At 42.3% G+C, this 26,550-nt stretch overlaps 1 protein-coding gene across 5 annotated transcripts in view; it reads left to right on the top strand.

The window, feature by feature from the left end:
- Positions 1 to 18,870: 18,870 nt before the first annotated feature.
- Positions 18,871 to 26,550, top strand: part of KLHL32 (kelch like family member 32) — a 232,313-nt gene continuing 224,633 nt past the window's right edge. For 3 of the 5 annotated variants that reach the window (XM_049695139.1, XM_049695137.1, XM_004264797.3), the window contains exon 1: positions 18,872 to 19,247. The gene's annotated coding sequence lies outside the window, so the exon portion shown is untranslated. Of the gene's footprint in view, positions 19,248 to 26,550 lie in introns of all 5 variants that reach the window. The other 2 variants (XM_049695136.1, XM_049695141.1) reach the window with 1 other exon arrangement.

Raw genomic sequence — 26,550 nt, 5'->3', positions numbered from 1 at the left:
TCCCACTTATTTATTTTTGCCTTTGTTGCTGTTGCTTTTGGTGTCAGATTCAGAAAATAATCACCAAGACCTATATCTAGGAGCTTGCCACCTATGTTTTCTTCTAGGAGTTTTATGGTTTCAGGTCTCGTGTTCAAGTCTTTAATTCGTTTTGAATTAATTTTTATGTTATTGTGTAAGATTGTGGTCAAGTTTGATTCTTCAGTGTGTGGCTGTCCAGTTTTCCCAACACCATTTATTGGGAAGAGACTGTCCTTTCCTCATTGTATATTCTTGGCTGCTTTGTCATAAATTAATTAACCGTATATGTGTGGGTTGACTTCTGGGCTCTCTATTCTGTTCCATTGATCTGTGTACTATCCTATTTTCATTGCTATAATTTATAATATAGTTTGAAATCAGGGAGCATGATGCCTTCAGCTTTGTTCTTTCTGTACATTGCTTTGGAACCAGTAAATTTTTGAAAAACAGCAATGGGGAAGTCCTACCTTATAAGATATCAGAATACAATATAAAACCTTACAGTGTGACATTGATATAGGAATTTATTTATTTTTTTATAAATAAATCAGCAAGTAGAACAATGGCACGACAGATCTAATTACATACTTGGTGATATTTTAAATCACCTGTGATGTAAAGAGCTAACTTTTCCCCCATAAATGGATAGCTACATTTCCAACATCATTGCTTTACCAGTCCACCATTTCCCCTTCTCCCTGTTCCCACGTGTCACTGGCTTCCTTTTCTCACTTTTTTCTCTTTAGTTTTCCTTCCGTGAGACAGATTTCATAATGTATCTGTTCTCCAAACCCCACTGTTTTGCTTTTTATAGAAGTAGGGAATATTTAGTCATGGCTAGGTTTTGATTTAATTCCAATGAGGTAATTTTGTTCTGTCCATAGCAATTTAATCAGTATGGTAATTCTCCATCTTGACCCCAGCCACAGAAGGTATCCCCGACAACTTGGCAAGGAAAAAAAAGTGAAAGTCATAAAGAACAAGTGAATACTCAAGAACTAATTTCATATCAAACATTATGAAAACAGGCAATATGAAACAGAATTCCAGAAGGATTCCAGAAAAGCTGTGAAAAGCAAACTGCAACTAGAGCAGGTTACCTTAGCTAGTGAACCCAACCCTGCAGAGCTTGGGTCCATGTTCATATTCTCCATTTGTCTGTCCATCTTCAGGTCTTTCTCCCTGATTGTAACTGTCTCTCTGACTCTTTCCTTAACAGCCATAGAAAAGCATAATGATTACAAACAGGCTTGGCACTAGACAGACCTGCATTTGAATCTTGGCTCTGTTTTCCTGACTGCATGAGTTTGGAGTAATTCTCTTAAATTTTCTGGTAATCAGTTTCCTCATCTATAAAATGGGAATAATACTACTACTCACCAGAGACGGTTGCTGTGAGACATAATCCATGTGAAGGTGTAGGACTTGGCATATAGCAAGAATTCAAAAACTGTTAGTTCTTCTTTTATATAACAAAAATATTAATAACATATGAAACATTTCAATAGTAATAACTTCAGGTTTGGTTCGTACTTTATAGTTTAGAAATTAGTTTTTTCAGATACATTATTTCATTAATATGTCTGGCAACCCTCTGTAGAATTTTATCCATGTTGGACAGATTTCAGAAGGTGCATTTAGCTGCCTGTTATCTTTTAAGTGGTGGGTATAGGAAGCACATGAAGTGCTCTTCTTTGGAGAGCAGTTTCTTATTGTCAGTCTTTGCTCTTGCAGGCACAACTCTGTCCTTTTACCCCAAGAGGCTCCCCTTTTGCCAGCTTCTGTCCCTAAACTTTAGTGCACAGAATGCCCTTCTGAATCTCATTTCTGTTGGATGTGACACTGTTAGCAGGTAGGCAGGTATGGGAGGCAGAATTGTATGATTCCTAGGGACCCTGAGCACAGAACCCAGATGAGCCTGCCTGGACTTCTGACCTACAGAACCATGAGGTAATAAACGGATATTGTTTAAAGCCTCTACGTTTGTGGTGACTAGTTATGCAGCAGTAGAAAATGAATATGGCAGGTAGTGTGAAAGTAAGGTTGGGGATGAAGCGGGTGGTGGAGGACCCAGGCAGTCATAAAGCCTGGGGAATATGTGCCCTCCCCAAACCTGCAAACCCAGGAGAGCCCAACGATTGCATCCTCTCCCCCAGATCTCACTCAACATGTCAAGTGCCTGACAACACACCAAAGCACTGTACGAAGCACCGGGGATAAAGTCAAGGTCAGATTCTTGTGACCAGGGGTGACAGTATTGTGATGCAGTGTTATCACATGAGACTAGTAACAGAAAGAACGTACTATGAACCAAAGGCACAAGAGGGTAGGGGTAAGCGTACATGAAGTTACACAGAGGTTTTGCCAGTAAAAGGGAGAAATCACGACTCATACTTTATATAAAAACACGAGTCAATGATTTGTTTAACTCATGAATGAGGGAACCGGCAAGATTTACAACCAGTTCAAAGAATCAACATACATGCCATCAGGGATTTAAAAAAAAAAAAAGGAAGAGGGATGTTAGGAAGAAAGAGGCAGGGCAGGGAGAATGGGATGAAGCTGTTGTTGAGGTTTTGAAATGATGGAATACAGAGTTTGGTCTTTATTCTCTATGTGTGAAGGTCTCTTGAATGGAAGTTAGAGAGTCATAGACCTGTTTTAGAAAGATGATTGACATCTACATAAAGGATGGCTTGGAAGAGAGAGTGAGACCAGGTAAGATGCTGTTACTCTTGTCCATATGGGAGGTAAGATGTTTTTGGTCCAGTTTTCTTAGGGACACCTATTTAATGAGGGATCTTTGGAAGGGCACTGTTTACATATATCTGCCCCTTAAGCTGGATGAATAGATAGTGGGATTTGGGATTCAGAGGCTGGAGCATGAAATGTAGTCAGCTATTTTCATATTCTCATGCCACTCTTGGTAATAGTTAATCTTTTATAGAGCTTTTGATTGAAGAGAAGCTCAGAAGGTACCGGTGTGATCCTGTTGACTTTCAGGTTCCCAACCCATGGCCACAGGCAAAGTAACACCTATACTTCCAGAGAAAGCTAAAAGTATCAGGTCTGTGTACAGATCTCAATAGTATGATCTAATAAGCTAGTACAGAGGTTTCTGTTTCTGTCAAAAACATTCATGGGGCTTCCCTGGTGGTGCAGTGGTTGAGAGTCCGCCTGCCGATGCAGGGGACACGGGTTTGTGCCCCGGTCTGGGAAGATCCCACATGCCGTGGAGCGGCTAGGCCCGTGAGCCATGGCCGCTGAGCCTGTGCGTCCGGAGCCTGTGCTCCGCAATAGGAAAGACCCGAGCAGTGAGAGCCCCGCGTACCGCAAAAAAAAAAAAAAAAATCATGTACCTAGCTATATTTTGATAAGGAGTTTGACTATGTTTACTGTAAGAAATTGTAAATGTTTATGCAAGTAAGTGGTAATCTTGTTATTTAGCAGTGTAGCTTTATTAGAAAACTAGTGGTAGCCCTTTTAAAAATAACTTTTGATTATGAAATTTCAAACACAAATCAATGTGCAGAGTTAGTATAGTGAATCACCATGTACCCATCACTCAGAATCAATCATTATCAGTTCATGGCCAATCTAATTTTTTCTCATATACCTTCCTATTTTCCTACCTTCCCTGGATATTTTGAGACAAATCCTATTCATCTTATCATTCTAAGGGCATCTTGCCCAACAACCATAAAGTAATGGCAGTCTTTTTTAAAAAGCTGTGAGTGAGAAAAAGGTGCAGACTTTTGGATGGGTTTACATTTGGTAAATTTGTTAATATTTGCTTTCAGTGAACTTGAGCAATAACGTCATAGTATGGCTGTTAAACACTTCATGCACAAGAAGGTCTTGAAATTGTGTCTCAACCTCTCTGCACTCCTCACTGCCCACAGGCTTCCCTTTCACTGGTCTTCCTCCCTCCAAAAGGCTCTAGAGTTGGCTGTTCATCAGGAGAGTGATTCTGTAATCTCAGGATGCCAAAACTGAACTCACCCAGCTCATTTCTGTATCAATTTGATGTGAATATGTATTGTAAAGTGAATATGGTTACTTATATGAATAATACAAGGTACAGCTCTATTTTAAATATCTTTTAAAAACTACAGGTAGTGCTTTGACATTCTGTATTAGTTTTCTAGGGCTGCCTTAACAAAGTACCACAGACTGGGTGGCTTAAACAGCAGACATTTATTGCCTCGCAGTTCTGAAGGATAGAAATCTGAGGTCAAGGTTTTGGCAGGGTTGGTGCCTTGTGAAGGCTGTGAGAGAGAATCTGTTGTAGGCCTCTGGCCTGGTTTCTGGTGGTTTACTGACAATCCTTGGTGTTCCTTGGCTTGCAAAAGTGCCGATCTCTGCCTACATCTTCACATGGCCTTCTCCTGTGTGCGAGTCTATGTCCAAATCCCCCCTTTTGATGAGAACATCATTCATGTTGGATTAGTGACATTGGTCCCACTCCAGGATGACCTCACCTTAACTAAGTACATCTACAATGACCCCATCTCCAAGTAAGGTCATATTCTGAGATGAGTTAGGGGGACACAGTTCAACACACTACACATTCTTACAGTCGAGAAGTTTTTCTTTATGTCTAACTAAGCAATTCATTTGTTCAAATCAGGTCCCATTTCTTTCCCTCCTAATTAGAGAAAGTAGGCCTGATTCTGCTCCTTACCTGTGGCAGAGAAGGTGAACCCATCTTTCTATCCCATTTTGCTCCCACAAAGGAGCAAGAAGAATGATGAATATAACCTGACAAACATTCATTAGGCCGCCTTCTTTTGGATGAGTTTATTATGTCTTAAAGCAGGATCCAGGCCTACACATTCTCTTTCACTTGCACTTCGAGCTGTCATCCTGAAAACAGACCAGCCACGGGTCGAGCTGTCATCCTGAAAACAGACCAGCCACGGGTCTGCTCTTCCTCCTGGTGAGGGCAGTTTGGGCCAGCTGCACTGCTAGAAGTTAGAGCTCCTAGGCCCAAGGGCGGCCAGCTCATGCCCTCCCTGACGCATGCCTTCACATCACAGTGTTAGCGGAGGGACTCAGAAGCTCCTGACAGGCACCACGGCTTTGGGGCCTGAGCCTCATGCCTCCCAGTCACACTGCACTGGGGATGGGGGAGGGGTGGTGTTTATCAGGGCCTCTCCTGCCAGTACTGACCCCTGGCCCAGGTGAGTGTGCTTCAGCCTGGGCTTTCTCTCAGATAATGGTGCCATCTTACACTTAGGGCTTGGGAGTCAAATGGGCAGATTCAGGGGAGAAGACATAGGATGCCCCCCTTTAGCCTTAAATGTGAGCCCTATGCTCAACCTCATGCTTTGCCCCCTTATTGAAGTTTCCTGGGCACTTGATCAAATGTTAGGAAAGCTGGTCTATTGTTTCCCTGTGGCTCTTGTTTTTCTCGTATGCACCTCTGATACAAGCAATTCAGTGATATGTTAAGTCTGTTGGCATCTTCCCCTTTTCATCCCCCATAATTCACTGCTGGAAAGAAGCAGAATCATTCTCCACCAAGAAGAGCACTACTCTCCAGTATTCAGCCGAAGGTTCCTGCCACTTCCTCATTGGAGCCATTGCTTCCTGTTCTCTGCAGCAAGACTTTCAAACCCCTGACCTCCATTCCTAGCTTTTGATAACTGCCTCTGCTCTTTGATTTGTGATTCCAAGGGGCACTTTCCATGATTCACTGATTTTAGATTCCCACTTAACTCTCACCTCTGAACACTCTGTCTCTGATGCTCTGTGCAGCTTGGGAAAGCCTTTAACTTTGAGAAACTCAGCTGTCAGGCCAGCCCCCCTTCTCTTTAAGCCAGGGCAGAGGGATGTGGAGCCTCTGCTATAGACTTCCATACTGAGTCTTTTGACACCAGGAAAAAATAGGTGATAGAGAAGCTATGTCTACACCATATAGAATGACAATGTCCAGTTTCCAGCACTCACGGTTCAGCTGGCAAGAGGGGCAGGCGGACCCACCAACACTGCACTCACAAATGACCATCGATCAAAGTCTTTTCCACACCACTGTTACTCCCATATTCTGAGAGATGATATCAACTTTTTCTAACACCTTCCCACAGTGTTATACCTATACAATATTATTTAGCACCAAACCCATTGATCCACCTGCTTCCTGGACACTTCCTCCCAGGTGTCCTATAGGCCTTTCAGATTTAGTGTTCTAAACTTGAACTTGTTATCTTCCCCCATAAACCTCCATCTGTGTTGTCCATCACAGTGATGGACATCACCACTTCTCCAGTGGTCCAAGGCAGACATGGGGAGTATCCTCAACACTTACCCCTTCTGCACCCCCTTCATCATGCACATTCATCCCCTCTCATCTCTTTCCTGGATTACATGCTCCTTACTGGCTTTTCTCCCTCTGCTTCTGTACTTATACTACGGTGATCCTTTTACAATAAGTCAACTTGCTCATGACCTGGATTAACGATCAAACAAATAAATACTGCTTACCAGGTCCTTTATGATCCAGTCTGTGCTTTTCTCTGTAGCTTTCATAGTTCATCACCCTCCGCTTGAATCTTTAATCAAACAGCTTCTTTTCTTTTCCTGGAACCCATCATGACTTTCCATGTGCTATTCCCTTTACTGGAATAGTCTTCTCTCCAACATCCTTTAAAATGGCTAACTCCTACTCTCCCAGTTCTACTCTCACTATAAGACGTTGGGCAACTTTATTTAAGTTAGCTGTGCTTCAGTTTCCTCATTTGTAAAATGGGGATAATAATTATACCTACTTCATGGGTGTCAGAAGACCTGAGTGAAGTAAATGAGTTTAAGACCTTAGGACTTAGACTGAAGCATGGAAGGCACTCAGTAAATGTTAGTTACTACTACTACTACTACTGCTACTACTACTACTACTACTACTACTACTTGTTGGATTCAGTTTGTATGTCACTCCATCCAGACCTGGGCAATCTCAGTAAGATGACCCTCGTAAATACTTCCAGGAACCAGTCACCCTGCATTGTAATTGCCCGTTCATTTGTCTGTTTTCTCCTCTCCCCACCGCCTACACACACACACACACACACACACACACACACACACACACACAATTTCCTCCAAGGTAGTCTGTGAGCCTTGGCAGGAACCATAACTGTCATTTTCACTGTGGTGTTCTGTATTCCTAGTACAAGCCCCAAATTTTTGGTTGACTAAAAGAATATGGATGAAACATGATTCCAATGTGGTATTGCTAGCCGTTCTGCTAATTCTCCACTTCCTGGACCAGATTTGAAGTGCTTGAGCCCTCATCAAGGGTAGATTTGTGGGTATCTATAACCTTGCTAAGATCAGGAAGTATTATTAACAAAGTATGGCCTTCCTGGTGTGCCCACCCAGCTTAGGTACATCATGACTCCAATTAGCCTTGGCAACACCCTAGCAACTAATAAACTGAATCCTGTATGTCCTACTGGAGAGCAGAAGCTAATTAGACAAGATTGTAATTTATTTGATTTTGGCATTTGTCTGGGAGACCCAGACTAATTGCAGTAGCTATAGCCACTACCTTTGAAATGATGTGGGTCCCAGCCTGCCCGTTGATGGTGCTCACTTGTAAATTCATACAAACTCAGTGGCATGGCAAATGTGTAATACCTACATCTCCCAGGGGAAAGGTGCTAATTTGTAGTGTTTGTTCATTGCCATGGTGTAAGCAGTCCTACCTTAGTTGATGTCAACCTGATGTTGCACAATTCTTGAAAATGTAGTAAAAACTTTTTGCAAGCCTTACAAGCTGGCTCCAGTACACCAGTCTGGATGGGTGGGTAGAGGGACTATGTGAACTCTATTTCCATGAATAAATATTCATCGTGACTGGGAAAAAAAATCTGAGAGAAAGTGGTGATTTCTGAGACTGGCCTGGCTCAGATGATCTCTAGGCTTTCTCTTGGCATTTGTGCACCTCAGCAAGTAGGGCTGTCATCCTGCAAGCCAGGCCTGATGCTTTCCCTCCCAGGGGGAAGGTGTGGCAGACAGAATAATGAGCCACTCCCCTCCCCCCGACACACAGTGTCCGTGTCCTAATCTGTGCAATCTATGAATGTGTAACCTTACATGGCAATGGGGAGTTAAGAGGTCAGATGGAATTAAAGCTGGTAATCAATTGACTTTAGAATAGGGAGATTATCCTGGATTATCTATGGGGACGAATGTAATCTCAAGGGTTCGTAAAAGTAGAAGAGAAAGGCAGAAGAAAGAGAAACAGAGGGGTGGCAGCATGAGCAGGAATTGGCCCTTTGAAGATAGAGGAAGGGCCCACGAGTGAAGCACTGTGGACAGCCTCTAGAAGCTGGCAGAGAGGCCAGGAGACAGATTTGCTCCTACTTCCTCCAGGAAGTAACTCAGCCCTGCTGACATCTTGATATCAGCCCAGTGAGACCCATGTTGGACTTCCAACCTACAGAACTGTAGTATAATAAGTTTCAAGCAACGCAACGCTATATTTGTGGTAATTTCTTATGGCAGCAATAGGAAACTAATGCAAAGGGGTATCACTATTAAACACTATCAAGGACCCTCTGCACTTGCTAAGGACTTGCTTAACTTTGACTCCGTATCCTGTGGGCTCCAAATCCTTGGCTCTGCAACCTTAACTATGATTCTGCCTTTGGCCCTTTCATCTTAGTCGTACTCCATCTTGCTGGCATTTGAAACCTGACTTGATAGACTGATTGTCTAACTCCGTGCACCACTGCCCATTTAGCAGGCACCAGTCTGCTCATGAGGCAGAAGGGGATTTAACTAGTGATAGCCCCAACATTGTTTCTTCCCTTTCCATTTCCTCAGTCCCCTCAGCCACATCCCCAGCACCTAAATCCTGGACAATTACAATAACTCTTCCTCCAACCCATTAGGAAGGTCAGTCCTCCTGAAGAGAAAGAATTAGTATCGGGGCTTCCCTGGCGGCGCAGTGGTTGAGAGTCCGCCTGCCGATGCAGGGGACACGGGTTCGTGCCCCGGTCTGGGAAGATCCCACATGCCGCGGAGCGGCTGGGCCCGTGAGCCGTGGCCGCTGGACCTGCGCGTCTGGAGCCTGTGATCCGCAACGGGAGAGGCCACAACAGTGAGAGGCCCGCGTACCGCAAAAAAAAAAAAAAAAAGAATTAGTATCACCTGTGCCTCTTGGCTAAAGTACTAACACCTTGGGTTGGCATTCACAACCTCCCATAATTTTGCCCCAATCTACTTTGCTGAAAGTATTTCTCAATATTCCTCTACTGAAGTGTATAGTTCAATCACAATGATACCTAAAGCTGTTTTGCATTTCGCTGCTTCTTAACTCGCATCCAGGCATTCATCTATCCATTTATCATCTAACAAATATTTACTGATTACTTTTCTAACACCTGTCCTGGGCATGGGAACAAATAAGACCAAAAACAAAAGGGTAAAACTTACAGCCTAATGGAGGATATTGAAATATGCACACAAAAGTTCAGTAACATATGACAGTGAATGATAGGGGTACATGCCAGGTGCCCTGGGAGCTCAGTGGGGGGAGTGGCCTAGCCTTTCTTCTTTGTGATTCCTTCCCCTGTTCAGAAGCAGCTGCGCCTTAATGGAAAGGACGCTGAGTTTGTGAGCTGGACACCTGGATTTCAGCCCCATTTCTGCAATTAATTCAATTAATTTCTTGATGAATTAGATGAATTGCTGAGTATTTATTCATGAAGAAAAAAACGGGATAGAGAATACTCATAGAATTGTGAGTAGTGAGAGTGAGAATTAAGAGTGCTCTGTAATCTGAAAAGTGTAAAATATATAAGATTCCAGTTTACTTATGAAAGGGATCAGAACATGCCACCCCAAAATATGCCACTTCGGCCTAAGGATTATTTCTTGCTGAAGGCAATTAAGAAGCAGCAAACACAGAAAGAGCTCTTTTCCCTCTATCTGCTCAAATTTCCCTTTGTGAAGGTGTTTCCCCTCCCCTCTCCCATACCAGAAGAATAAGGCTTATCACTGGAGCCAGAAAATCAGCACAGAGATGGGTCTGCACTTACTAAAGTGACCTTTATATTCCATTGGTTTCCCCCAATATTTACCTTTCCACAATTTACCACCCCTAAAACCCAAACCCCCTTCCTTTGTCTTGTCTACAATTTACTGCCCTTTGTTAAAATGTTTTATAAGCCCCCAGGTATAACCAATTCTTTGTGTCGTCACTTCTTTTCTATGAAGACCTCCACATGCATAAAGTTAAAATATTAGCATCAAATAAAGTTTGGGTGCTTTCTCTCCTCTTAATCTGTCTTTTGGAAGTTTAATTCATGGGCCTCAGGCATATAACGAGTGAGTAGAGGAAAAGTTTTTTTTTTTCTTCCCTCCCCTACTCTTATTTAAATAAAACCCATTATTAATGGCCTAGGTCAAATACCATTTTTTTTCCTTCCTTTAAATTTCTTCCCTTAAATTCCTTTAAGTTGCTATTTTTAAGTGCTCATCATAAAGGAACTGCTTTTTCCGTAAAACATAAACGTACAACTCAAAGGATAGTTAAGAAATGAACAATCTTGAACCCTTTTTAGAGTAAAAAAACATAACCAGAACTTCAGGAGCCCCATGTGTACTTCATATAAGCACTTTTCATGAGCTGCCCAATACTGTTGTACTTAATTGTAAGGATTTTGAAGACAGGTATATTAGCCAAGATTCTTATGTTGGAAATGATGAAGACCCAAATTAACCTAGCTTAAACAGCAGACGAAAATTGATTGCACATAAAATCAGATGGTAGGAAGTATGAGAATGGAGCTGGATTTGGGATGACCTAGGATGAAAGCGCTCACTTTCTCTTCTCTCCTTGCTTTCCTTCCTCTCTGCAGGAGAGCTTCACTGTCTCAAGATGGTTCCCCCAGAGCCTCTTGCCTTATAACCTTCAGACCAGAAAAGAGATTCTCTTTCCTTAGCTTGGATTAAAAAGAAAAACCTGCTGGGGAAGGCCTATTGTCTGGCTCACCTGAGTTACAGTCCCACCCCCTGATATCAAGGGAGTGGGGTCTGTTACCAGCAGAAGCTTGGGGCCAGAGAGAGGTGTGGTAACAGAAAACAATAGCCATGACAGAGGGACTGTATCTTGTTCAGTGCCCCAAATGATCATTACATTCTCTAAAGAGGAAGCAATTCTACCTTTAATGTTGCAAGAGTCCTATCATTCTAAGGGAAGGCAAAGAGGAGCATGTTTAGTTTAAAGATACCAGAGGACTGGTGATTTTTGAGGATGGAACAGCTTTGTTCCTCAGATTGTCCCTTAGGCCACTGAGCTCAGGTCTCAGTCCAGAGAAGGGTCTTTGTGCCCCAGCACTAACGGCATTTGGGTCCAGATATTGCTTGTGTGTGGGGCTGTCCTGTGCACTGCAGAACGTTTAGCAGCATCCCTAGATCTACCCTCTAGATGCCAGTAGCACCCTCCTTTTCCAGTCATGAAAAACAATACCGTCTCCAGACATTATGCCCCTGGGAGGCAAGATTGCCTTTGTTCTGGAAGAAAGGAGGTATTAAGAAAAAAAAAGTAAGTAAAAGGACAAAAGCTGAGGTCCAAGGCATGAGTGGAGGCAGCACTTACTGCGTCTGCAGCAAAAAGCCTGCCTCTGCTGCTACCAAAGATGTGTCGGGTGAGTCGTCAGAGATCCTGGGGAAAATACTTCTGAGACAACTTGAAGTGGAGCTGCTGTTCTGTCAGGCAACAGGCTGAAGCTGGAAAAATATTTTTATTTTTGACAGCTACACGACCTATTTTACCTTTAGGCTGATGTGACCTGGGAAACATTAGCAAAGTTTGAATAAAAAGATGATTTTAATGAATGAAGTTAATTTTTTTTTCTTAATGGCATGCTTGAATTCATACATTACTGCTGTGAGATTAGAATTTTAGAAGCATGAGGAACATTCGTCTACATTATACTACTGTAAGATAGTGATGAACTTTCTGTGAAAATTGATCCCACACAGATAGTTCTAAGATTAGAAACCAACATTCTGATGTATCATCAAGTGTTCAATTTAAATTCCATGATAGGTGGCCTAAACATAAGAGAGAGAATTTTCTAAATAGCGTCCCTGAGATGTCATCCTTACATTTAATAGGTTACTCATTACTTTTAAAAGAATTTATATCATTGGAAAGAGCTTCCATTAATTTGTTTCAAAATAATTCTGAGGGACTTCCCTGGTGACCCAGTGGGTAAGACTCTGTGCTCCCAATGCCGGGGGTCCGGGTTTGGTCCCTGGTCGTGGAACTAGATCCTGCATGCATGCCGCAACTAAGAGTTTGCATGCTGCAACTAAAAGATCCCACGTGCTGCAATGAAGATCCTGCGTGCCGCAGCTGAGACCCAGCGCAGCCTAAATAAATAAATAAATAAATAATACATATTTTTTTGCGGTACGCGGGCCTCTCACTGTTGTGGCCTCTCCCGTTGCGGAGCACAGGCTCCGGACGCGCAGGCTCAGCGGCCATGGCTCACGGGCCCAGCCGCTCCGCAGCATGTGGGATCTTCCCGGACCGGGGCACGAACCAGTGTCCCCTGCATCGGCAGGCGGACTCTCGACCACTGTGCCACCAGGGAAGTCCTAAATAAATATTTTTAAAAACTCTCAAATCATGTTGAAATAGGGAAATAAAATAGTGTGAAAGGGCAGTGGAATCAGGTAAATATTTAAAAAAATAATAATTCTGATTCTGCCTGAAGTATGTTTTGAAACAGTTAAAGGGCAGCAGAGGCGATAATAAAAGGAAATAAAATTCTTTAGTCATGTCTCCATTTAAAAGTTGGTGGTAATGAGCAGTTATTATTTGTGCTTGCACAGCATCCCTTGCCTTTTATTGAGGTAAGAGAACTTCACTGCTTTCCTTTTGGGAACTACTTCTTTCCCATTCCACTCCGTATGGTCAAACCCATCCCCACCACAGCCTCTCCACCACAAACCACATAGTGATGGGCTTAGGACCTGGACTGGCCCAATTAGTCTCTCCTGGGAATTTGAATCTTGGATGGAATGACATTATTTGGGTTTCTGGTCTTTCAAAGCTTGGCTATTTGGATTTTCCCTGCCAGTCCTTCTATTTGCTGAGTTACCAGTATCCTTCCAATAAAGTGCATTCTTGCTTAAGTGATCCAGAATCAGTGTCTGCAACTTATAACAGAATCCAAAGAACTGTGACTGATACAGGAGACTCTGAGCAAAATATGGTGACTGGTTTGTCACTATGGCTATAAGAGAAAGGGAGAGGGTCAGGAAAGAGTACGGAAACAGAGTTGAAAGGGAGAAATCTTGGAGAAATCTGTTCACCAAGTATTGGAAATATACAGTTAATTTATATATGTTTGTTTGTTTTTAATCTTCTATCCATACCAGGCTTATATGCAGGTATAGTTATGTAGTTGGCCAGTGTGGCCTGATTAATGTCAGGATTCCCTGACAGCTTGATATTCACCTCTTTCCACCCGAGCCAGTAAAATGGAAAAACATTCTATTATGTACACATCTCCCTTCTTCCCCCCCCCTTCCTCTGCTTTTACACAAACTAGATCATATTATTCCTATTGATCTTCAACTTGCTTTTTTACACTTAGTGATATATCTTTGACATCAGTGTGTAAAGATCTAGTAAGTTTTTTTTTTTAGTGGCCACTTAGTATCCTAATAATTTGACTTGTCCCCAAATGATGGACTCTAGTTCTCTCCACCCCACCCCCTCCTTCTCCTTCTTTCTTTTTTCCCTCTCCCTCTCCCTCTTTCTTTTGGATATGACCAAGCTATCATGAACATTCTTTTACATAATTTTTTGCACTTTTTTAAAAATTAATTTTTATTGGAGTATAGTTGATTTACAAATGTTGTGTGTGTTTCTGCTGTACAGCAAAGTGAATCAGTTATACATATACATATATCTACTCTTTTTTAGATTCTTTTCCCATATAGGTCAGTACAGGGTACTGAGTAGAGTTCCTTGTGCTATACAGTAGGCTCTTATTAGTTATACATTTTTGAAAAGATTTTATATTTATTTATTTATTCTGGCTGAGCTGGGTCTTAGTTGTGGCATGCAGGATCTTTGTTGTGGCATGCAACATCTTTTAGTTGTGGCATGCGGACTTCTTAGTTTCGGCATGCAAGCTCTTAGTTTCGGCATGCGAACTCTTACTTGCGGCAGGCATGCGGAATCTAGTTCTCTGACCAGGGATCGAACCCCGGCCCCCTGCATTGGGAGCATGGAGTCTTACCTACTGGACCACCAGGGAAGTCCCTAGTTATCTATTTTATATACAGTAGTGCGTATATGTCAATCCCAATCTCCCAATTTATCCCTCCCCACCTTCGCCCTTGATAATCATAAGCTTGTTTTCTACATCTGTGACTCTATTTCTGTTTTGTAAATAAGTTCATTTGTACCATTTTTTTTAGATTCCACATATAAGCGATATCATATGATATTTGTCTTTGACTTACTTCACTCAGTATGACTATCTCTAGGTCTATCCATGTTGCTGCAGATGGCATTATTTTGTTCCTTTTTATGGCTGAGTAATATTCCATTGTATATATATATGTGCCACATCTTCTTTATCCATTCATCTGTTGATGGAACATTTAGGTTGTTTCCATGTCCAGGTTATTGTAAATAGTGCTGCAATGAACACTGGGGTGCATGTATCTTTTTGAATTATGGTTTTCTCAGGGTATATGCCCAGTAGTGGGATTACTGGGTCATATGGTAGCTCTATTTTTAGTTTTTTAAGGAACCTCCATACTGTTCTCCACAGTGGCTGTATCAGTTTACATTCCCACCAACAGTGCAAGAGGGTTCCCTTTTCTCCACACCCTCTCCAGCATTTATTGTTTGTAGATTTTTTGATGATGGCTATTCTGACCAGTGTGAGGTGATACCTCATTATAGTTTTGATTTTCATTTCTCTAATGATTAGTGATGTTGAGCATCTTTCCACGTGCCTATTGGCCATCTGTATGTTTTCTTTGGAGAAATGTCTATTTAGGTCTTCTGCCCATTTTTTGATTTGGTTTTGTTTTTTGTTAGAGGTAACTGCTAGAGGAGGTCATCGAGAGGATGTGACCACTGGTTGACCCCTGAGATGGACCCAGGCAAATGAAGGCTCCTCACCCGCTCCCTCATCCTTGGAATATATGTTCTGCTGACCTTTCCCACAGTGGTTGCTGTTCCAAGGACATAGTCTTGAGAGAAGAAAGTGTTGATGAGACTGTCTGGATGACATATGTGGCTGAACCCCGTTAAGGCCTCTATATAAACTTTGAAGATTCTGGAGGGCAGGTGCAGAGATCTACTCTTGTGTAAGTTCCCTTGCTTATTAAACCACCCACCTGCCAGTCTGGAGTGGAATGCCTCTTTCTTCGGTCTCTCCTTGCCCTCTGTATGAGGGCCAGTTTGCAAATCAACAGTAACCCTAGAAGTGGAATTGCTGTACAAAGAGGAATGTGCATTTTTTTTTAAAAGTGTAAATACTGACAAGTTGTCATCCAAAGTGTTTGTAACCACTTGTATTCTCATTAATTCTTATTTATCCATATTCTAATGCTGGGTATTATAATCTTTTTACAACTTTGCCAATCTGATACATGAAAAAATTCAATTTATTTAAAAAGTTGCCTTACCCTAATAAAGACTAAGAATCTCTTTTGTATTTTGCTTGTACGTATTAGTAGAGCAATTAAAACATTCTGTCTTGTGGGTAAGGACTATTTTCTATTCAGTACAGTAAATATTTTCTAAGCATCCATTATGTGTCTACTTGATTAGACTGAATTAGACGGAAAACAACATAAACAACAACAGTGTTCGGTACCAGATAATGTGACAGAGAATCTAAACATCAAAAATATTACTGGTAAAAGACCTTCCCATGGCATTACTAGTTTTTTTTTTTTTTTCCGGTAAGCAGGCCTCTCACTGTTGTGGCCTCTCCCGTTGCGGAGCACAGGCTCCGGATGTGCAGGCTCAGCGGCTATGGCTCACGGGCCCAGCCGCTCCGCGGCATGTGGGGTCTTCCCGGACCGGGGCCCTGCATCGACAGGCGGACTCTCAACCGCTGCGCCACCAGGGAAGCTCGGCATTACGAGTTTTGAGTGACACTAGCTCCTGATGAGCAGAATGAATTAGCTACAAAATGTACCCTACAGGTAATTGAATAAATTGAGGTGTTAGCTAGAGGTATTTTGTATTTTCCACTTGAAAACTGGAGAATATCAGCCAAAAAAAATCAATTTTGGTTTTGGCATAATTAATAATGATCCGTTTTCTCTGGAAGTTCAGTAATTAGAAATTTGGCTCCGCAATTCCTTAACGTCACTACTGGTTTGTGACAGAAAACCATGACACTGGCATTAAGAAGGATGCTTAACTCCTCATTTGATATCGGACAAGGCAGCTATGACAGGTGTTTGTTCTGGAATTGAAGCTTATCTCTCATATCACTAGACTGAAACAGGGAAAATGTCTATTTATTGACAACTGAAGCCCTGCACTGATCAAACTGTGCAACACATTCTAAGAGCTCAAAAAAAATTGTTTTTGTTGAACAAATAACTAGTATGCCAAAGCATAGCTTTTGTGAAGCATTGTTTTAAACTATTTTCTTAACAAAGAGACCATATACAATGGTGTCCAAGAGAGAAATAGTGCCTAAAATCTACTTGCTCCTCTACTAACAGTATATTGGAAAACAGCTTGGGTTGAATTTTTATGGCTATCTAACAAATACAGAGTCTTTTATTTCAGAGAAATAAAAAGCTTTCTTTTTTTTTTCTTTTTTTTTTTTTTTGCGGTACGCGGGCCTCTCACTGTTGTGTCCTCTCCTGTTGCGGAGCACGGGCTCCGGACGCGCAGGCTCAGCGGCCATGGCTCACGGGCCTAGCCGCTCCGCGGCATGTGGGATCTTCCCAGACCGGGGCACGAACCCGTGTCCCTTGCATCGGCAGGCAGACTCTCAACCACTGCACCACCAGGGAAGCCCAAGTCTTTCTTAATTAAAATAAAACTATGCTTTAAATCAATCTTAAGGAGTCATACAGGGAAAAAATTGCCTCTCTGAACTAGACATTTTACTAGACATTTAATGTATATTTTCTTATGTAATCCTCAGTATCTATGTGTCAGCAATATTTATTGAGCCCCTAATATGTGACAGGCATTGTGCTAGCTTGTAGGAATACAATGATGAACAAGACAGACCCAGCTTGGGCAGTAAGAAACCCTTCCATAGTCACACAGTTGGTGAGTTGGTGGCATATTTTTTTCTGTGTAAATACTGTTATATTCTTTGCTTTTCTATTTGTTTTTGATAAATAGCTTCTGTTTATTCTAAACAAACAGATAATCTAATCCTTATAGATGGGGTTTAAAGTTTTAAGTACATTCACTTTAGTGACAAATACTTTATGAATCTTAAGGGACTGTTTTATTTATTGACACCTAGTCATTGTCAGTATTTTGGGTTCAAACATTCTTCGACATTTGATCTTCTGGTATAAAACACCACCTAATAAAAAATATAAAACTGCTTATGAAAAATTCTAGAAAATGACACTGCACTTAATGTTTGTAGTCAGGTGTTTGTCATTCTTTTCCCTGTGCCTATCTTGGTGTCCAGACTTCTAGACAAGTAGGACCGAGGGTTTAAAGTCCAAATACCAAGACCATGGGAATGAAGCACTGAAAGCCAGATGGGCCCCAAGGGAGTGGGTGAGGGGGGGACAGGGCCAGAAAACTTGTGGGTCTGAAAGTGGAAAACATGCTGAACTACTGATTTGAGACTAATGAGAATGTTAGGGACACCTGAAATAGATCAGGGCACTGTTCCTAGCCCCACTGTGGAAGAACACACCTGCAAGAGAAGGGACTTGACATTCTGTGAAATTCCATCTTCCTAGTACTTTAAACCCCGAACTCCTACAAAACACAGCTTACTCCAATTTAGAGTTTCATTTCATGTTTACCAGGTTGCATAACTCCACATCGGACCAAGGTTTTCAATTCAAAAGTGAAATATGTAATATTTTCACCTATCAAAATTATTCACTTTGCTTAGGTTTGCGTTTCTAAGGATGTTTTACACAGGAATGACAGGAGTGACCCGCAAGTGACACGAGTGGGCCAGGCCCCGAAATTTAATGGTGGTATTCTGGGGTTGTTGTCTGTTTGCAGTTTTGATGCTGAGTTAGCTGCAACCAAATACTCTTCCTCATTCCTCAGATTCAGGGCTTCCGTCATCCATCCCTGGAGATCCCTTGTCATTTCTTAAGGTTACCAGAAAGCCGTTTTCGACAGTACCATAAAGTATGCTATCCTAAGGAGGGCCACGACATCGGTCCTGTAAAGGGGCCACTAGGAATAGGAGCAATTTGAACTTTACAAGTTATTTGGGTCGGGAGAGGAAGCAGAGGGCCAGAGCCCGCCGTCACACCAAGTTGGGGTCACGGCGTCTGTTCCCGCAGGTCGCTCTCCAGCCCTGGGAGGCAGTCTGGGAACAGGCGGGCTGGGTCCCAGGATCTCGGTCGTCACAGGAGGAGCCGCAGCTGAGGCTGCAGGCGGTGCAAGCGATCCAGCGGCCAGCAGCGCAAGTGCCGGAGAGCAAAAGAGAACCGTCGTGGAGGAGGCCGACTTCCGGGGAGAGCGGGCGCGCGCGCTGGCGCGCCGTCGGGAGCGGGACGGGGGTGTCCGGCGTGCGCGCCTCCCCGGCGGCGGGGGCGGGGGTGGGACGCGCGCGCTCGCCGGCGGAGGGGGCGGGGTGTGCGTGCGCGCTGGCTCGCCGGAGGCGGGAGGGGGCGGAGCCCTGCGCTGTCTGAGCCCGCGCGGTTCCGGCGAGGTGCGTGTCCTGGCTGACGCTGTTGCCTAGAGCAGAGCGAGCTGGACGCGCCACCCGCGGGGCTGGCAGCTGCTTTCATTTACTAGGAGACACTGTTTCCCTGCGGGAGAGTCCGGGAGCGCGCAGGCACACACACGCTCACTGATACACACACTCTCGCACACACGTTCACGGACACACACATACACACGCGCACACACGCGCTAGCGCGCTCGCTCTTCACAACTGCATCCCCAAACCGGCAGAGAGAAGCTACTGCGGTTTCTCTTAACCTCCGCGTCGTCGGGCGAAGCAGGGCCATTGTGCATCAGGGAAAGCCCGGTGCCTGCGCTGCCGCCTCGGGTACGTAACCCCGGAGACCGCTCACCCCCTCGGTAAGCTAGTCTCTCTTTCCTTGTAACCTGTTCGCGGTTGGTGCCTGCAGACCGTAGGGAGAGGGTGGGAGGCTGCTGGTGAGCCAGTGGGGGCGAGACCGGAGTTGAAATTTCAGGGGCATGCAGCCTCTAGCAGCGTCGTCTAGCGGGAGCAATTACTATTCCCGGTTACTTATTCTACCCAGCCCTGGAGTTGCTCCCCCTTTTCTCCCCTTCCTCGTAGCCCAAGATGTACTTTGCTCCTTGGTTGCCAAGGAGACTTGCTTAAACATCAGCCTTGGGGCGTCTGTTGAAAGAACTGGTTTCTTAAATGATGCTGTTATTTATCTTGATTTTTAAAAGTGAAATGCACACTGAGGACCTTGTGGTAATTTGGCATTCGTTAATCTGTATTCAGGCGACGGTTTCATTCAACTTCAAGAAAAGCGGTAATTGCACTGTATGGAGTGCTTTAAAAAGGATTCGTCAGATGGATTTTTCAACGGATTGAGTCTTGAATCATAAATTACTCCCATTTTGGTGATCTTATAAAGAACGCTGATTCCAATTAAAATCCCTTCTTCCCCTCTCTTTCCACAGTATATTTTGCAGTTCACTCAGGCGTGATTGTCTTAACATTAAAAGCAGAAGATGAATTAATTATGGTTCCCCACAGAAGGATGATCTTCTGTTGTAAAATGACCAGAACAGGAATACATATGTGAATTCCTAATGTAAGGAAATAGCTTTCATAGCATACATCTTTGTTAACATTTCTGTATCCACCGCATCACTCTTTGAGTGCAGTTTTTTGCACCTCTGCCCATTTCTGAGAAGATTCTGTCTTCTTTCAAGTCTCTTATTGATTTTTGATGTATATCTATATGTAGGTAGATATAGATATAAAATGTGTTCCATAGCTTAATACACCAGATTCTAAGCTTTTAGAGCTTATATTAAAATGCAGAGAGGAAGGAAGCCCAGCTTTCTAGATCCTGTTGGTTTTTTTCTGTTAGATTGGATCCTTTACTGGAGCACTGTTGAGGCCCAAGAGGAGGTCTGTCTCACAGGAACCCCTAGGAACTGGGCTGTCAGTTTCACCTTTAGGCCTCAGGCACCTGATGGGTGAACTTATCACACAGCACTTGGAGAGATCTGCAGTCCAATAATTACACTCTGCACTAACTTCATACCTTCATTACAAACAGAAATGGCCTAGTAAAGACCCACTGGCATTCAACAGTTCATTTTGTTTTCCTTTGATATTTGTTCCTTTTTTCTACCTTTTATTAAGTGAGGCCAGGAAATATATCAAATTGTTTTTATTTAGATTTTAAACTGTGTCATACAGAGTGTAATTATAGGAGGAAGAAGGGAAGCGATCATAACTGAGGTAGGTGGAGGGGATTTGTGCTACTGACAGTGGGCAGGTGCTGTGAAATCAATAAGATGACAAACATTTTATATTCCAGTTTACAAAGTACTTTCTGTACACTTCTTTTTTAATCCCCATAACAACTTTGTGAGGTCAAGGAAGTATCTTCAGTTTAAAGCTGAGGGACCTAGACTCAGAGCTTGCTCAAGGTCACAGAGCTAGTGAATGGGAAAGCCCTTTTTGGATCCAGGCTCTTTGCCTTTTAAAAAATCCTGTGTCTTCTTGTCCAGTGTGTGCAGGGGTCTGACAGGCAAGGTAAGGGACTGGAGCAGGCCCAGTGGGAAACACGTGGGAGAGAGGTGGTGTGGATTATGGCTGGAACATGCAAACCACTGTAAAGGGGGCAGCTCCTACTTGCCTGTTGCTGGTTGTTGCCACCCTGGCTTTAAACGGTTCTCTTTTTTTCAAGAAAAAAAGAAACTTCCAGATTTTTAAATTTGAAGTGTCTTTAATTTAAAAAACTGTAAGGACCACATTAAAAATGTATCTGGGCCACGAGTGGCCTGGGACCTACCAGTTTGCAATCCATAACTAGTGAGGTCTCATTCAATTCTAAACTGTTTTTCTCTAACAATACTGATGTAAACAAATACATCCATCATTATGAGAGTGATTGGGAGTTTTCTGATTTTGATATTAAAATCTCTAACAGACATGCTCAACATCCAATAAACAGGTCCAGGTTTGTTCCTGAGGGTTCCTAGGTCTCTTTCTCACATCTCAGAGAAAATGAAAGAGCATGAAGTGCTCCAAAAGAGGAATTTTTGAATCTGGTGAAGCAAAAGCATTTATAGTTTAAAACTTTTCATGCTCGTAACAATTTGTTCTGCGCGTAGGACTAAGAAGTATAGGAAAAGTCAGTCGGGTACCTATCATTGCAGGAAGAGGTAGAATAGAAAGTTGGTCAGAAAAAAGGAGCATCCTGAACCTTTCAATGAAAAGTTCCTATTAAGGCTTTAGGTAATTAGTTAAAACCTACCACAGAATAGAAACAAAAATGTAACTGGAAACTCAAAGGGACGTTCGATTCCAGGACCCTGGCAGAGAAAATACTCTACTCCTTAAGTAATCTTGTAATGAAGCAAATATTTTTGAGAGGCTGCCACTTTCTCATATGTCTACTAAACTACAAAGACGTCAGTAGACTTCACTGAAGCAGAGCTGGTAGTCAGAAAGGAGTGTTATTTTATTTACATCATTCCTTTTGTGGATCCAAATAGGTCTCATTAAAAAAGAAAGAACCAACACTTGGACAGTCGCTTCTAATAGTTCTGTTATTCTAAAATCATCCTCTGGAAGGAGGCTTTAGTGATAAATAAGTAAATTTCAGTTTTCAATTCCTGGAAATGTGTCGCACATCTAATAAAAGAGCCATGAAGATGTTAGTCAATACTAATATAACAAAGTCCTGGCTGGGTGTTGTGGAGATAACATCTCTGCCCTTAAGGATTCAAAGCAAACAAACATATTGCTCCTGGCAGCTTCTACTTTTCCAGCCCCTTCTACCTGCAAACTGCTTTCCATATTGTCTTCACAACATCCCTATAAAGTGAGCATGTTATTTCCATTTGACAGATGAAGAATCCAAGATTACGTGATGTTAAACTGGACCAGTGAAAGAAAACTTTAAACCTCAGCAGCTCTTCTCACTTCATACCCACTCTTCTCTGTCAGTTACCTAGTGGAGGTTATAGACATGTATATAATTGTGATTTTGAGGCAGTTGTGTGTTAAATGCTACGACAGAGATACAAAATCCCACAGAAACACAGATACAAGAAAAAAATTAAAAAAATATTCTGACTGTGGAGGTCGGGTAAATCCTGTGTAGGAGGAGTATTAATGCTGGACCTCGATCGAAAGATGGAAGGTTCTGCCAGACAGTCAGTTGGAACTGTGAGCTGAGAGGATAATGTACGTGATCTCTGATATTGATGAGTTCATCATTGTAGCTGAAGGGATGACACAGGCTGTGGGAATGATCTCCAATTGGAGTGCAGCAAGAAGAAGGAACTGGGGATGTAGGGAGGGGGTGGAGGAAGACAAGTTGGTGGAGGAGACCAAGAGGGCAGTTGTAGACATAGAGGAGAATCCAGAGAGTGTAGTGCTGATTCTTCTAAAAGACTGAACATAAGGCAAAGGATGAACCAAGTATTAAGTTCTCTATACAGAGTCTGGTACACAATAAATACCCATTAACTGTTATGGCGTGTCTGTATTCTTAACATCTAACAACTGGCACATAATTTACTCTCGTGTTATCACTTTTCTGTGGAAAGAAAGCATGTATAGATATTTTACATGAATGCAATTAGAGTGGACAAATACCTGGATTTTTAGAAATGGGAAAGAGATTGTGAAAATTAGATGAGAAAAGAACATATCAGTGTAAACATTTTCTTTTCGTAGGGTCACAGGCTTGGAGGTTAGGGAGGCTCTTGCAGATAGAGATTTTAATGTTAGATACACCTTTGATGAAGTCTCTTATCTGTGGAATAAGTGAGGAGATATGTATGCTGTGTGTTAGCTGTTTGGAAATCTACACTCACACCCAGAGAGAGACCTTTAGTAACAGATAAATGTCCTCTACTCTTGATCCTGATTGGGTCAACTTTTAGTTTCCTGGGTGGAAATATGAAATAAAAAATGTGACAAGTAAGTGGAAGTTAGACTTGGATTCAAGTACTAGATTTGGAATGACTGGGTGGGAGAACTGCCTGTGAGAATCATGGGCACAAGATAACAGGATGAAATAAAATAGAAAACATGACAGCCAGCTAGAGTCTAGCACCGAGGACATTTGGCATGACAGGAGTTCGCCTTGAAGTTGGAGGGATTTTAATTCCCATCAAGTACAGTATAAGCCAATGTGATGATTTGCTCTTCACAGATATATTTGGCAAGTAATGGAAAATATTATGAACACGTGATGTTAGGAGCCCTTCTTTCTTATTAAACAGAGCTTTTGATGACAGTGGAGATAGACCTGGTTTTGTCTCTGTGTCAGGCAGTGCCTTACTCCCCCCTTCCTTCCTTCTGTATCTGGTTCCCATTATCTCAGAATTTCTTCCAGTTTGGAGAGTAGAACTTGAGAATTTATCCCAGAACATCTTGCTTTCCCACTTATTGGGAATAAATAGATGAAATTCGTTTTGTTCATCTTTTCCCTGGTTCTGTGATTCTGATAGGGTCCTTCATGCTCACACCCTTCTTGCTGAGATCTTTACCTAAGAGGTGGAAGAAGCACTCAACTTTCTTCATACTTCTTTTGCTCTTGCCATGTTTCATATGCACATTGTGATGCACTAATGCATTTAATTTAACTTGATTTAGACATACGGCGCTATAAATTTCGATGAGATGTTAAGAAGAACTATGTATAAAAAAATAACAGTTGCAAACCTGACTTGGAGTCAGATTAATTCCACATATGGTGAAAGCACTGAAAGCTGTAAATTTGTCTAAAAGAGTTTTACAAGGTTGGAATTAACTGACTGATAAGATGATTTTTAAATGAAGAAGGAAAATCTTTGGCAGTTTTCGTAGACTCTTGACTTTCTCCTACATGTTTGTTTGAGGTATAATATAGTCTACTTTCCATGCCAGATGAGCTAGTTCCAGTTACTTAGAAGCAGGACTTTTCTCTAATCCCCCTACTCCCCAGCACAGCCTGTTTGGCATACAGGATATTGTTCGAATAAGTAGTCCCATCCAAGCTGATCGCTTCAGTGGGAACACAGTCAATGCTAATGGGACAGATGCCAAGAGCAGTGGAGGAGGCATTTTGCAATTTTTTATGACACAAGTTCTGGTGCCTCATTTTAAATCATTCCTTAGAAGCCTTATTATTTATAAGTTTTAGTTCTTCCAGTTCTTGCACGTTGTGTGCACGGTAGCGTGGCACAGCCTTGGAGCCTGGATTTGAATGCTAAACCTGACACTTCTTGGCTGTGTGATCTTGGTACTGGCTCTGGGATCGAGCTAACATATCTCCCCTCAGGCTCATTTTCCTCATCTGTAAAATGGGAATTCTATTACCTTGATGACAGGGCTATTCTCAGACTAAATAAGATATGCATAGTAAACATCTAGCACAATGCCCAGTGCATAATAAAATCTCAGTACTCACTAATTCCTTCCCTTTGCCTCCCCTTTCCCTCCTACCTTTGCTTTCCTCAACGTGAGGATAGAATTCACTTAAATGGTATGTCCCATGTAAAATGTCTTAATCTGGTCTGCCAGCCTTAGCGAGGAGCTAGCCTCTTTGTGTAATGCAGCTTTGAGTGAGCAGTGGACTGCTTAGGTGGGCTCTCCTGGGGAGAGGAATGTGTATGTTGGGGTTAATGTCTGTCAGAGGCTCTGGCAAGCCTTCCCCCTCTTTTCTGCAACTCCTGAAGCCACAGGGAAAAGGAGGGAGGGTCAGTTTTCTCCTGTCTAGGCAGCTCACTGGGGCCCTATTATAGGATCTCTTCAGGGGTCCCCATCTGTAAAAAGCACAAAGCTGCCTCTTGTGTCCCCTGTGGATTAATAAAAGCAGCATCTATTACCTGGTGGGTACAGACCTCCTAACCTTTCTCTGAGATCAAGTTCTAGTTGCCAACATCTTTCTATTCAACTAGGGGTTTCCCTTCATGCTGAATTATGTAAATTTTATGAAAAGGTCAAGAGCTCCCCAGGCTCAAAGAAAAAAACTCTTCAAATTCACTTTCAAGTCAGATAGGATTAAAGTCTTCCCAAAGAGAATACTTCCTAGTTAAATCTATTTTTCCTTTTTTTCTCTGTACCTCTCTCTGTCCCCTCCCCCGCCCCTGCCAAGCGAGTCCTTATCTTCACAAGCGGCAGAGTAATCTTTCTGCTTTTTTGATATCATTTGGTTCTCTGATGACCTAGGAGTGCAGATGAGGTTAGTGTGTCCTGACTTTTTTCAAGGTTACCCCCCAGCTCTTGGGCTTGGGGTAACCCAGACAGCCATGGGAACTACTAGCAGCCTACTACACTGTTGACTTTTGTAGTAGTGATAACAAAGAACATTTATAGGAAGGTAGTCTGAGCAGTAAATTTTAGGAGCCTATATACCATGCTAAGTTCTGTTTTTATCATACAGCGAATTACAAAGCACTTCATTATAGAAAAGACTGTTTCTTGTGCTAAATGTGCTCTGGTATGTATGTATGTATGTATTTATTTATTTCAGTGTTTCTTTAAATATGTTGCAATATAATAATTCAGATATATGTTTAGTAGTTGGTAAGTAACATTAGTTTAGATACCTAAAATAAGAAAGGCTTAGGGAATTGCTCATGTTAAATTTGTGATCGTTTGTCAAAGACAGAATATCCTTTACCTATGTCTTTACTCTCTGCGAATCCAGAAGAGAATAGAGTAAAATTAAAAAAAAAAAGATTCAGTATATAGTAGATATTTATTATAGTGAGGTTTGAATTCCAGGATGAAAAATATGGTAGCCAAGATGACATCAGTGCCACATCTTGTGTTTGCATCTAATTCACACAACAGCAAAGTTACAAAATCGTATTACTAAGGAAAAAAAGTCTTTTAATATGAGCATATTCTCAACCACTTCCCAAGTGACAGCTGTGGTTATTATTTTGGAAATTTAGATTCACAATTGAGGTAGATATCCAAATGGAAGAGATTTATTTTGATAGAGTCTCTCTTTGACTTGCTTCCTCATCTTCTGTTTGACACTCCCTGAAAGGAGACTTTTTTTTTTTTTTTTGCAGTACACGGGCCTTTTTCACTGTTGTGGCCTCTCCCGTTGTGGAGCACAGGCTCTGGACGCTCAGGCTCAGTGGCCATGGCTCACGGGCCCAGCCGCTCCGCGGCATGTGGGATC

Source organism: Orcinus orca, chromosome 12 (genome assembly GCF_937001465.1).
Source record: "Orcinus orca chromosome 12, mOrcOrc1.1, whole genome shotgun sequence".
NCBI lineage: Eukaryota > Metazoa > Chordata > Mammalia > Artiodactyla > Delphinidae > Orcinus > Orcinus orca.
This window is presented reverse-complemented; position numbering and strand designations above follow the sequence as displayed.